At 46.4% G+C, this 9,584-nt stretch overlaps 1 long non-coding RNA gene across 2 annotated transcripts; it reads right to left on the bottom strand.

Moving 5' to 3' along the window:
* Positions 1–8,891: 8,891 nt before the first annotated feature.
* Positions 8,892–9,517, bottom strand: LOC102554374 (uncharacterized). Of its 2 annotated transcripts, none has more exons than XR_358730.5 (2): positions 9,381–9,517; positions 8,892–9,153 (listed from the first exon to the last, which is right to left on the bottom strand). It is a non-coding gene; the product is annotated as an uncharacterized LOC102554374 (long non-coding RNA). The 2 variants fall into 2 exon arrangements; XR_010056569.1 differs by having other exon boundaries at positions 8,892–9,271.
* Between the last annotated feature and the right edge of the window lie 67 nt (positions 9,518–9,584).

Consider the following 9,584-nt stretch of genomic DNA (forward strand, 5'->3'; position numbering starts at 1 on the left):
AGGGTTCTCCCCATGAATCACTAATAAGAAAATGCCCTATGCCTGGATCTTATGGGGGCATTTCTCAGTTGAGGTTCCCTCCTTTGTGATGACTCTAGCCATGCCAGGACAAACACCTACAAAGACATCAGCTTTCTGCACCAGGATGGACAGTTGAGAGTCCATCTTGTATACAACACTGTTCCCAAGTTCAGGGTCTGTGTGCCTCTCCATGCCCTCTGCAAATGGCTCCTTCTGAAGGTAACGGAACAGCTGATGGTTTTAGGTCCGATTGCCTCCAGACATGCTTCAAAGATATCCTCAACGTCTTAGGGTTTTACTGCTGTGAGCAGACACCATGACCAAGGCAACTCTTATAAAGGACAACATTTAATTAGGGCTGGCTTTCAGGTTCAGAGGTTTGGTCCATTACCATTATGGTGGGAACATGGCAGCATCTAGGCGAGCAGGCATGATGTTGGAGGAGCTGAGCGTGCCATCAAGAGATCCAAAGGCACCCAGGGCCTTAAAGCCCATGCCCACAATGTCACACTTCCACCAACAAGGGCACTACTGATTACCTTACGAGAATTAGGCATAGTCGGTAGTAGCAGTAGGGATGATGAGAGCTTTGGGGCTAGGATTCAAAGAGCCTTAGAATTCTTTTCCAGGCAGGATGTACAAACTCAGAGGGACCCTCGGTGATCTCTCTGGCCAGCACCACTGGGATATGGTGGCCAGGCTGGGAAGCTTCTTGGAGGCAGAGTCTAGCGTAAGAGTCAGGAGCTCTGCGCTCTGAATCCTCCACTTCATTCTTTCCTCTGTGTCTCTCCTGGTGTCCCCAACCTCTTTCAAGGAAGAAGCCCTCAGAGAGACACCACTCTTAGGTTGGCTTCTGACTTTGGGGTTCCAGGGTAACCCAGACATTTTCAACCAAGGCAGATTAGAAGTTTTAGGTCCGACTTGCATGGCTCTCTCTTTGTCTCCACGCCTTTCCCTTTTCTTCCATTTTAATAAAGGTAAGGGGCACACAGCATCACTTGTGTGTGTGTAACAACACAGCAGGGTTTTAGTGCTTCACCATATTTGTGTGCATGTGTGTGGAGGCCAAGGTCAACGTTGCGTGTCTTTGTTGATTATTGATTGGTCTCCACTTCTTTAATTTTTAGATTTTTATTTGAAGTTATATATCTGGGCATACTGGTGCAGGTGCCTGCAGGAGCCGGAAGAGGGCATCAGAGACCCTGGAGCTGGAGTTACAGGTGGCTGTGAGCTGTGTGACACGAGTGCTGGGAACTATAATTGGGTCTTCTGCAAGCCCTGCAGGTGCTCTTAAGTGCTGGGCTGTTTCCAGACCCCAGCACCTCCATCCTTTTTGGGACACTGAACCTTCAGTTCACTGATTCAGTTAGGCTGGCTGGCCTATTAGCTCCAGAGATCTGCATGCCTCTATACCTCCCCACCCCTTAGCATTAGAATCATAGACAGATACTACCACACTGGCCTTTTACATGGGAGCATGGAGACCTGAAATCAGGTACTCCTCTATTTTTTTGAGGCAAAAACTTTATGGACCGAACCTTCCCTCCTAGCCCCGGTAATCATCAATTTTAATGAATACTTTTATCCCCTGATATGTTCGAATGGGACTTATTTAGCAGATCCCCCCCCCCTTTTAGGTGGACGTTTAGATTAGTTCTAGTCTTTTGTGATTATTTTAGAATGGCTTTGATGAACACCCTTGCAGCCAAATTTATCACTGGGACACATTGTTTTTAGGAGACGATCTGCTGGTCGAAGGCTCTGCTCATTTACCAAGTCTGAGGTGCCTGAAGTCTCATTTTCTAAAAGAAGACAGGAAACATTGTATCTTCATTACTCGGAGCCAGGAAATGCTTCAGAGTTTAGACATAGTGGCTGGCTGCTGCTCCCATCATGCCCCTGACCCGCTGTGGCCTCATCCCAGGCAGCTGCAGATGCTGTTCCGTAGGTCAGCCTGCTGGATGCCATTGTTGGTGTGCCAGGTCTCTGCTGCTGGCCGGAAGGGCAGATGGAGCTAAACCCTCTTCAATAGGTAGACACACCAGAGCAGTCTGTTCCTAATTAATCATATATAGATTTAGGTTCGTGGATGGTGGCTTATGCACAGTTCATTGCTCTTCAGACCCCAAGTCCACTTGGTAACCAGCATCCAAATCACGAGCAGGTCAAGTGCAGCCGTTTGGTTCCTGGCCTGAGATCTCCCAGATGCCATTTCTTTCTTTTTTTTAAAGATTTATTTATTTCGTGTATATGAGTACACTCTAGCTGTCTTCAGACACAGGAAGAGGGAATCAGATCCCATTACAGATGGTTGTGAGCCACCATGTGGTTGCTGGGAATTGAACTCAGGACCTCTGGAAGAATAGTCAGTGCTCTTCACCGCTGAGCCATCTCTCCAGCCCTGGCTTTTGCTTTCACATCCTTGGCTTTATGCTAGGAGGAAGGTGAAGAGTCCAGGCGATGGGAGCCAGAGAATGATTTAGTCAATCTTGAGCCTTGGGCCACTGGAGTACCCTATCTAGGCAGTGCCTAGGCTCCAAAAGGGCAGAGGGAAGCTGACAGTGAGTAGCAGAACTTCACTTGACCTAGTGTAACAGATGAGACTGGTAGAGTCTGAATAAAGAATTCTGCCACTGCCAAATCAATCAGTTAACCAACTGACCGTCAAACAATTGTTGGTCAGTCAGTCAAATGACTAATCTAATGTGAGCCAGGGACTGAGAATGCACTGACCTGTGTCTCAGACACACTTCTCTGTGAAGACAGAGCCCAGAACGTAGCATGCATGTCAGGGTGAGCACTTGAGTCCCATATCAGCCAAGCTGCCAGGGAATCCTGAAGCTGGGTGATCCCTTAGGATCCCCTTCTCTTGTTGGAGGCAGTAGACCAGGTTGGTGTGCCACCAAATGAGCCACATGTGACTGGATGTGGGCATCCTAAAAAGTGCTCTGTGCAGCAGAGGCAATCTATGGAAGAGAGAGAGAGAGAGAGAGAGAGAGAGAGAGAGAGAGAGAGAGAGAATGCCGAGGGTAACATTTAGGGGAGGAAATTTGGAAATTTCATGGTCCAACCTGGTCCTTGGAAGTGCTCACATTAATAAATGATTTTGAGTGGGCTTGTTCCAAAGCAGGACTGGAGACCAGGATCTGAGAGTAGTTACCTTATTTAGGAACTGGTTCCAGTGAACAGGAACATGAGAACAGGGGTCTGGGGAGGTGGTTAAGTTGGCCAAGTCTTTGGAACACAATCTTAAGTGGCTTGGGCCTGAATCCCAGCCACTCACCTAAAAATCTAGGCATGGTAGTGAGCTCCTGTAATCTCAGCATGGAGAGACAGAAACAGGAGGATGCTTGGGGCTCAATGACTAGACATCTAAATGGTAAGATTCAGGACCAGTAAGGGACATGGTCTCAAAATGTAAGTTAGGAAGTAGCATTACTCTTCATCTCCACATGCACACACACATTCACAAACATATATACATGCACATGACACACAACATATGTACATGCATACATACATGTGCTCACACATACACACTTGCACACACAGACACATATGTACATACAACATGTACATGCATGATACAACATATGTGCATGCACATAGCACATATACATATGCATATCCACATATGCATGCACACTCAACATAGGTACATGCACAGTACAACACATGTACATGCACACAACACATACACACATGTGTACAATGCAACATATGTACATGCAAACAACACATAAACACACACATACACATGTAACATGTACATACACACAAATGCACACACATATGCACACATACACACAGCATATATGCATTTACACACATAGCTATGTACATGCACACACCACACATACACCACATGCACATGTATGTATAAGTATTCATGTATAAAGGAACAGGAAGAATGAGACCAGGGAAGACAAAGATGATAAATAGTTCATTATCAAACAGGTCCATGCTGAGGAAGCTGGAAGGTGTGGTTCAGAACGAGCCACCCAGGGACGTGTGAGATGGGTTTGCACTGACTCCGACGCTGCATGGGCTGAGGCTTCCTGGGCAGAGTGTTGCTCCTGGAGCCTGGATCCCTATACTTCTCCCAAACCCTCGGGAAAAGCTTGGGAGAGTCAGGGAGACGGCTTGATGTGGGGTGTTACCAGAGGACACAGGTGCTGTCATCATGGAAAAGATAGAGAACTATGGAGGATCTGTTGGCAGGGGCCTGTTATGTTTTGTTTTTGTTTTTGAAAAATAGTCTGCAACAGAAATAATGAGGAAATTAATCTTGTGGGTGATAAGATCCCTTATGAAGATACCCAGGCCCCAGGCTGTCTCATCTCTCTGTAAGCCTTTACTGAAAACACAGGGCTTAAAAGTCCCTTCCTTTCCTTCTAAAACAGACTATTTAACCAGTGAACAAACCAACTAACCAACCAACTAACCAGGCAATCAACTAACCAGGCAATCAACTAACCAACCAACTAACCAGGCAATCAACTAACCAGACAATCAACTAACCAGGCAATCAACTAACCAACCAACTAACCAGGCAATCAACTAACCAGGCAATCAACTAACCAACCCACCAACTAACCAGTCAACCAACTAACCAACCTACCAACCAACCAGCCATCTGTGCAGTCTACTAAGCGCCAGCCCATTTTAAAGCCCATCAAAATCCTCTTGAGAGTGGATAGGGAGATGCTCAGCTAATGAAAACCTAAGTTTGGATCTCTAGTGTCCACATAAAAGTCCAATGCTCAGGAGGCAGAGACAGGGGCATGGAGAAGTGGGCTAGCTAGACCAGCTGAATCAGTGAGTGCTGAGTTCAGGGAGAGACCCTACCTCGGTAAGTAAAAGGCGGCATCCCTGATGCTGACTGCTGGTCTCTATATGCACACATGTACACCAGCATACTTGCACATACTTGAGCCCGCACGTGAATACACACATGTAAGCATGAATGCAACAACCCCCCCCACTCCCAAAAGGCTGTCCTTTCTCTTCTACTTTACTCAAACCCCCAAGTTCTATGCTCTGCCCAATCTTTCCCCTTGGGTCCTAGAAGATGACTTTGCTTCCGGGTTTGAGGCTGTCACACCCCCTGAATCCGGTCACTGCTTCACCTTTAACTGTGTCATCCCTACTGGGTGTTCTGTCCACCCAACCTCAGTGATAAAGCCATTCCTTTTTTTATCATAACATTTCATTTCCTTTCAGGAATTCCCTCCCTCCCCCCCGAATTCTTTTTTAATACATATATTTCTCTACATCAATTAATTAATTTCGTGTATGTGTGTTTGTGTGTGTGTGTGTGTGTGTGTGTGTGTGTGTGTGTTTCTGTACATGGCAGTGTATGTCATGGTCCATGTGTGGTGGCCAGAGAACATCCTGAAGGACTTGGTTCTCTCCTACTATGTGGGTTGGAGGGACTGAGCTACCTGGTCAGATGCCTTTGCCCACTGAGCCATCCAGCCCCTCTGCAGGTTTTTCTTTTTGTCCTCTGTGAGGTGAGGCTCATTTGCCTAAAGCCTATATAATTAAAATCAGGGCTAGGTCATTGCTTAGTCGGCTACCCCCAATTTAATTCGTGAGTGACTCCCTTCTGGGGTTTTCAGAACTACCTCTAATATCACAGCTGAGTCTGAGATCATGTTGAAAAATCGCCCTCCTTCTCGTGCCTCTAGATCCCTCCTCTCTCAGCTGTTTCAGGTCAGCCTACCCATCATTAGCCACTTAGACTCTATGGCCTCAGGACGCCAGCATCTCCATCTGCTTCCTTGCTGTGGTGAACACCGGAGATTCGCTAGTTTGTGATGATTAGAAATTCATGTGATGATTCGAAACGTAGACACAGAGAAATCAGTCTGGACCTGACCAGGAGACTCCCTCCCTGCCACCTAGCTTCTTTATTGTGCCAGGGGCTAGACTGGCTGCTGGGAGAGAGAAACCATCAAATGGTCTTACCCAACTCTGGACTCTGCATGCCAGGCAAGGTGTGCCCATTGGTGTGACAATGGCAGGGCTGTTTATGGGATGGACAACTGTTCTATGGATAGGACTGGAGACATGCTCCGATGGAGAGAATTTACTGCTGGTGTTATAAACGCAACCAAACCCTCTGGCTAAGACAATCACCTGCTCTAGGGGAGAGAGAATCCACATTGCCTTTCTAAATGGGGTTGTCAAACAGCTTCCAATTATTTGTGTTTAAATGCATGGATTTGGGCTGCTCTCAACCTCGGTCAGAGATGTTGTATCAGGAAGCAGATGATGCAGAGGCTTATAACTATTCAAAGGATAGGTGGCCTCTGGGACATCTATGGCAATTCCTTCCCCACCAAGGCTCAGGGGACATCTCAGAAGAAGGGCCAGAAAGCATGTAAGGCATGACTCTCACACACATGAACTCATAGAATTTGTGATCACTTGCACGGGACCTATATAAGATCAAGCCAGTTAGAAATGCCATCATGGGATTTTCTGGGGGGGGGGTGTTGGCAGCTAGGAAGCTCACGTCCAGTGAATGACACCATACTGTATGCACATGGCAGCACTAGTTAGAGCCAGTGTATTGGAAGAATAAGAGAGAGGATGTGCACTTGGGAGGGAGATATGTTGCAAGGGTAGCATGGGGATGAATTTGAGGGAGGTTATGGCGGGGCGGATATGATAAGATACATTGTATATGTGTACAAACTTTCAAAGATTACACTTTTAAAAGTTTATGTAGCTGGTGGTTCTGGAGAAGTCTGAGAGAATGGTGCTGGCCTTTGTCGGGGTCTTCTTGTTGCAAGAAAATGTGGCAGAGGCTATCCCATCATGATGCAGAGCCTAGAAAGTCACTAACACCATTGTGTATGCCCACTCTTAGGACTGGATCTACACTTTGCTACCTCCCCATGGCCCCACCTCCAGAAACTACAGCCATAGTCTTTAGGGATCTGAGTTTCTAATGAATGGATTCTGGGGACCACTCTTAGCACCCACGATTCCCTGAACTTTAACTTCTGATCTCGTCCCCAAAGCTGGAACTTTTTATCCCCATTTTCTGCCTCTGTTCGAATCTGAAATTTAATCTTCAGCAAAGACCTTCTTCCTTCCCATGAACTCCTTCATGTTTCTTTCTGCCCAGCCAATTTGTGTGAATTATATGTTAAGCAAGCAAACAAACAAACCCAGACAAGCAGAACAGAGACAATCAAACTTACCTATTCATTATGCCATCGTCTACTGGCTACTATTAATGTGTTGTTACATAAAGACAACTGCTAAGAAGAGAAAAGGTGACATCGGTATGTGGTTTACGATGTGTTTCACTGAACATGACATCATGGCTTTTCTTCTAACATAGATATCCTTCTGATTCATTGGAAATAATTTGCATTTTATTTATTGTTGAACGTGCGCACTCATTCGTGTCTGTGTAGGGAAAGTGCACAGGAGTGCACTTGTCAATGGAGATCAGAAGAGCATATTGTGTCCTTCAGAGTCATTGTGATGTAGGTACTGGGAACCAAATTGAGGTTTCCTAGAAGAGCAGTAAGAGACACCTCTCCACACTCCTGAGTGTCATTTCTTTTTAAAAAAAAGAAGTCCTGCCTATAAAAGCAATACATTGTCCTGGGCAAAAACCAGACAAGAATAAGCAAGAACGCCTCCCTTCTTTTCCCTCATTTTTCTCACTAGCATTTTTCACTTTCCTTATACAGACTTTTTGAATTGATTTTTTTTTGTAATGAATTATATAATCTCAGAGCTCAAGGCATCTAGAGGTTTTAAGCCTGCTCTTTGGAAGCTGTTCCTAGGTTTCCCTGGGGCTGGCCACTCTTATTAATTCCTATGAGTTTTCTAATGGCTAATGCAATCTTCTTGAGGTTGGAAAGCTCTCTTTTCATTTATTTATTTGTTTACTTATTTATCTATCTATTTATTTATGTATTATTTTTACTTTGTGTTAAAATGGCTTCTGTCCTTTCCCCATGGGATGAGGGTGGGGACAGGACAGGGCAGAGTAAAGCAAAGCAAAAAAAAAAAAAAGTCTAAACAGAAGGGATTGTGTCTCTTCTGAAAAGCTCCCCAACCCCCATATCCCCTGAGCTGCCTTCTGCAGCCTGATCTGGGTGCTTAGGGTAACACCTTAATCCCCTCAGTTTCCTCAATGGAGAAATGGGGATAACTGGACTCAGCCCTGAGGCATTGTGGGAATACAGAGTCCTTAGGTGGCTTTTCCTCCTTTTGACAGGCAAAATGATGGTGTGGTGTGCGTATGCGTTTGGTGTGTGCAGATGCATGTGGCTGTGCAGGTATGAGTACACATGATGCACACTGGCATGTGGATGTTAGAGGTCAGTTCCAAGTGTTGTCCTTATTCTATGACACATGATCCTCCCTGACCTGAACCTCTTAGGTAAGGCTAGGAGCTTCAGGGAACCACGTGTCTCTGCTTCCCCAGTGCACTGTGGGAAAACTCTGCTAATTAAGGTCAGGGTCTAACACTGACCAGACAGCTTTTTGGGGGCTTGGAGCTATATAGAGGACTTCCTTTATTGGTAGGGTTTTTCCATCTCTTACCCTGTCTGGGGAGTTCAACCCTCTCCCCACTCCCGCCTCCCCCCCCCCACCCCCCACCTGCAGAATGTCATGTAACTTTGGTTAAGATTACAAGCTCAGTTTCCTTTCTCCCGATGAAGAACCCATTCAGCCAGTCCCGGAGATTGCTAAAATGCTTCCCCATGCTAATGAGGCATTTAGGTCCCTAAACCTTCAGCCCGTGACTTTCCCTTCTTGGGTGTTCTCACGCCTTTCCCCCAAGAAGTATATAATCCCTAGTTCACCTCAAATAAAGCAGTATGAACAAGCAAGGATCGTCTCAGAGAGCTGCTTCATTAAAAAATTTCCATGGGGGAGACCCTTTGCCTAAAAGAGCCACATCTAAGACTCCTGAAGGAGGGCTTTTCTCTTCTCTAGTCCTTCAGGTATGGTAAGGAACTTGCTCCAAATCAGGCAGGATCCCTCTCATCCTAGGCTCTGCCTTCCCCTTCCTGCCTGGCGTGCAGATGCTCCAAGGGGAAAGGTGGACCTCAGACCGGTTTCTGACTTCCTCTCCTGGTGGAATCCTGGTGGCACCTGGGTACCCAGAGACGAGACAGGGAAACACGGCATTTGTCCCAGATCCTGCTGTTTCCCATGCTGCTCTGGCATGTAGCAGTGTCTGACACTCTGGTGGAAAACACGAACTGTGGACCTGGGAGGGGTGGGAAACTCGGGCTGTGAATGCTTTGTTCCAGCCTTTGCCTCCTTTGGGTTGATATGCTCAGATGCCCCTGGTGGATGCCCAGTACAACAGTGCTCACCCACGCCCAGCTTTTTTTCTCTCTTTTCTTTTAAACACGGATATCAGAGATAGGACTCCATCTTGTGTGCGAAGCCCTTTGAGACTGATCTCTCCTCTGTCCCAGGCTTCTGGGTTACTTTCCCCCTCATCTTCATGACAGATCACTCAATAGCCCAGGGAGGGGAAGTCTATTCGATCCCACAGTCTCAGAGGGCTTAATTCC

The sequence above is a fragment of the Rattus norvegicus genome, chromosome 12 (genome assembly GCF_036323735.1).
Source record: "Rattus norvegicus strain BN/NHsdMcwi chromosome 12, GRCr8, whole genome shotgun sequence".
Classification (NCBI taxonomy): domain Eukaryota; kingdom Metazoa; phylum Chordata; class Mammalia; order Rodentia; family Muridae; genus Rattus; species Rattus norvegicus.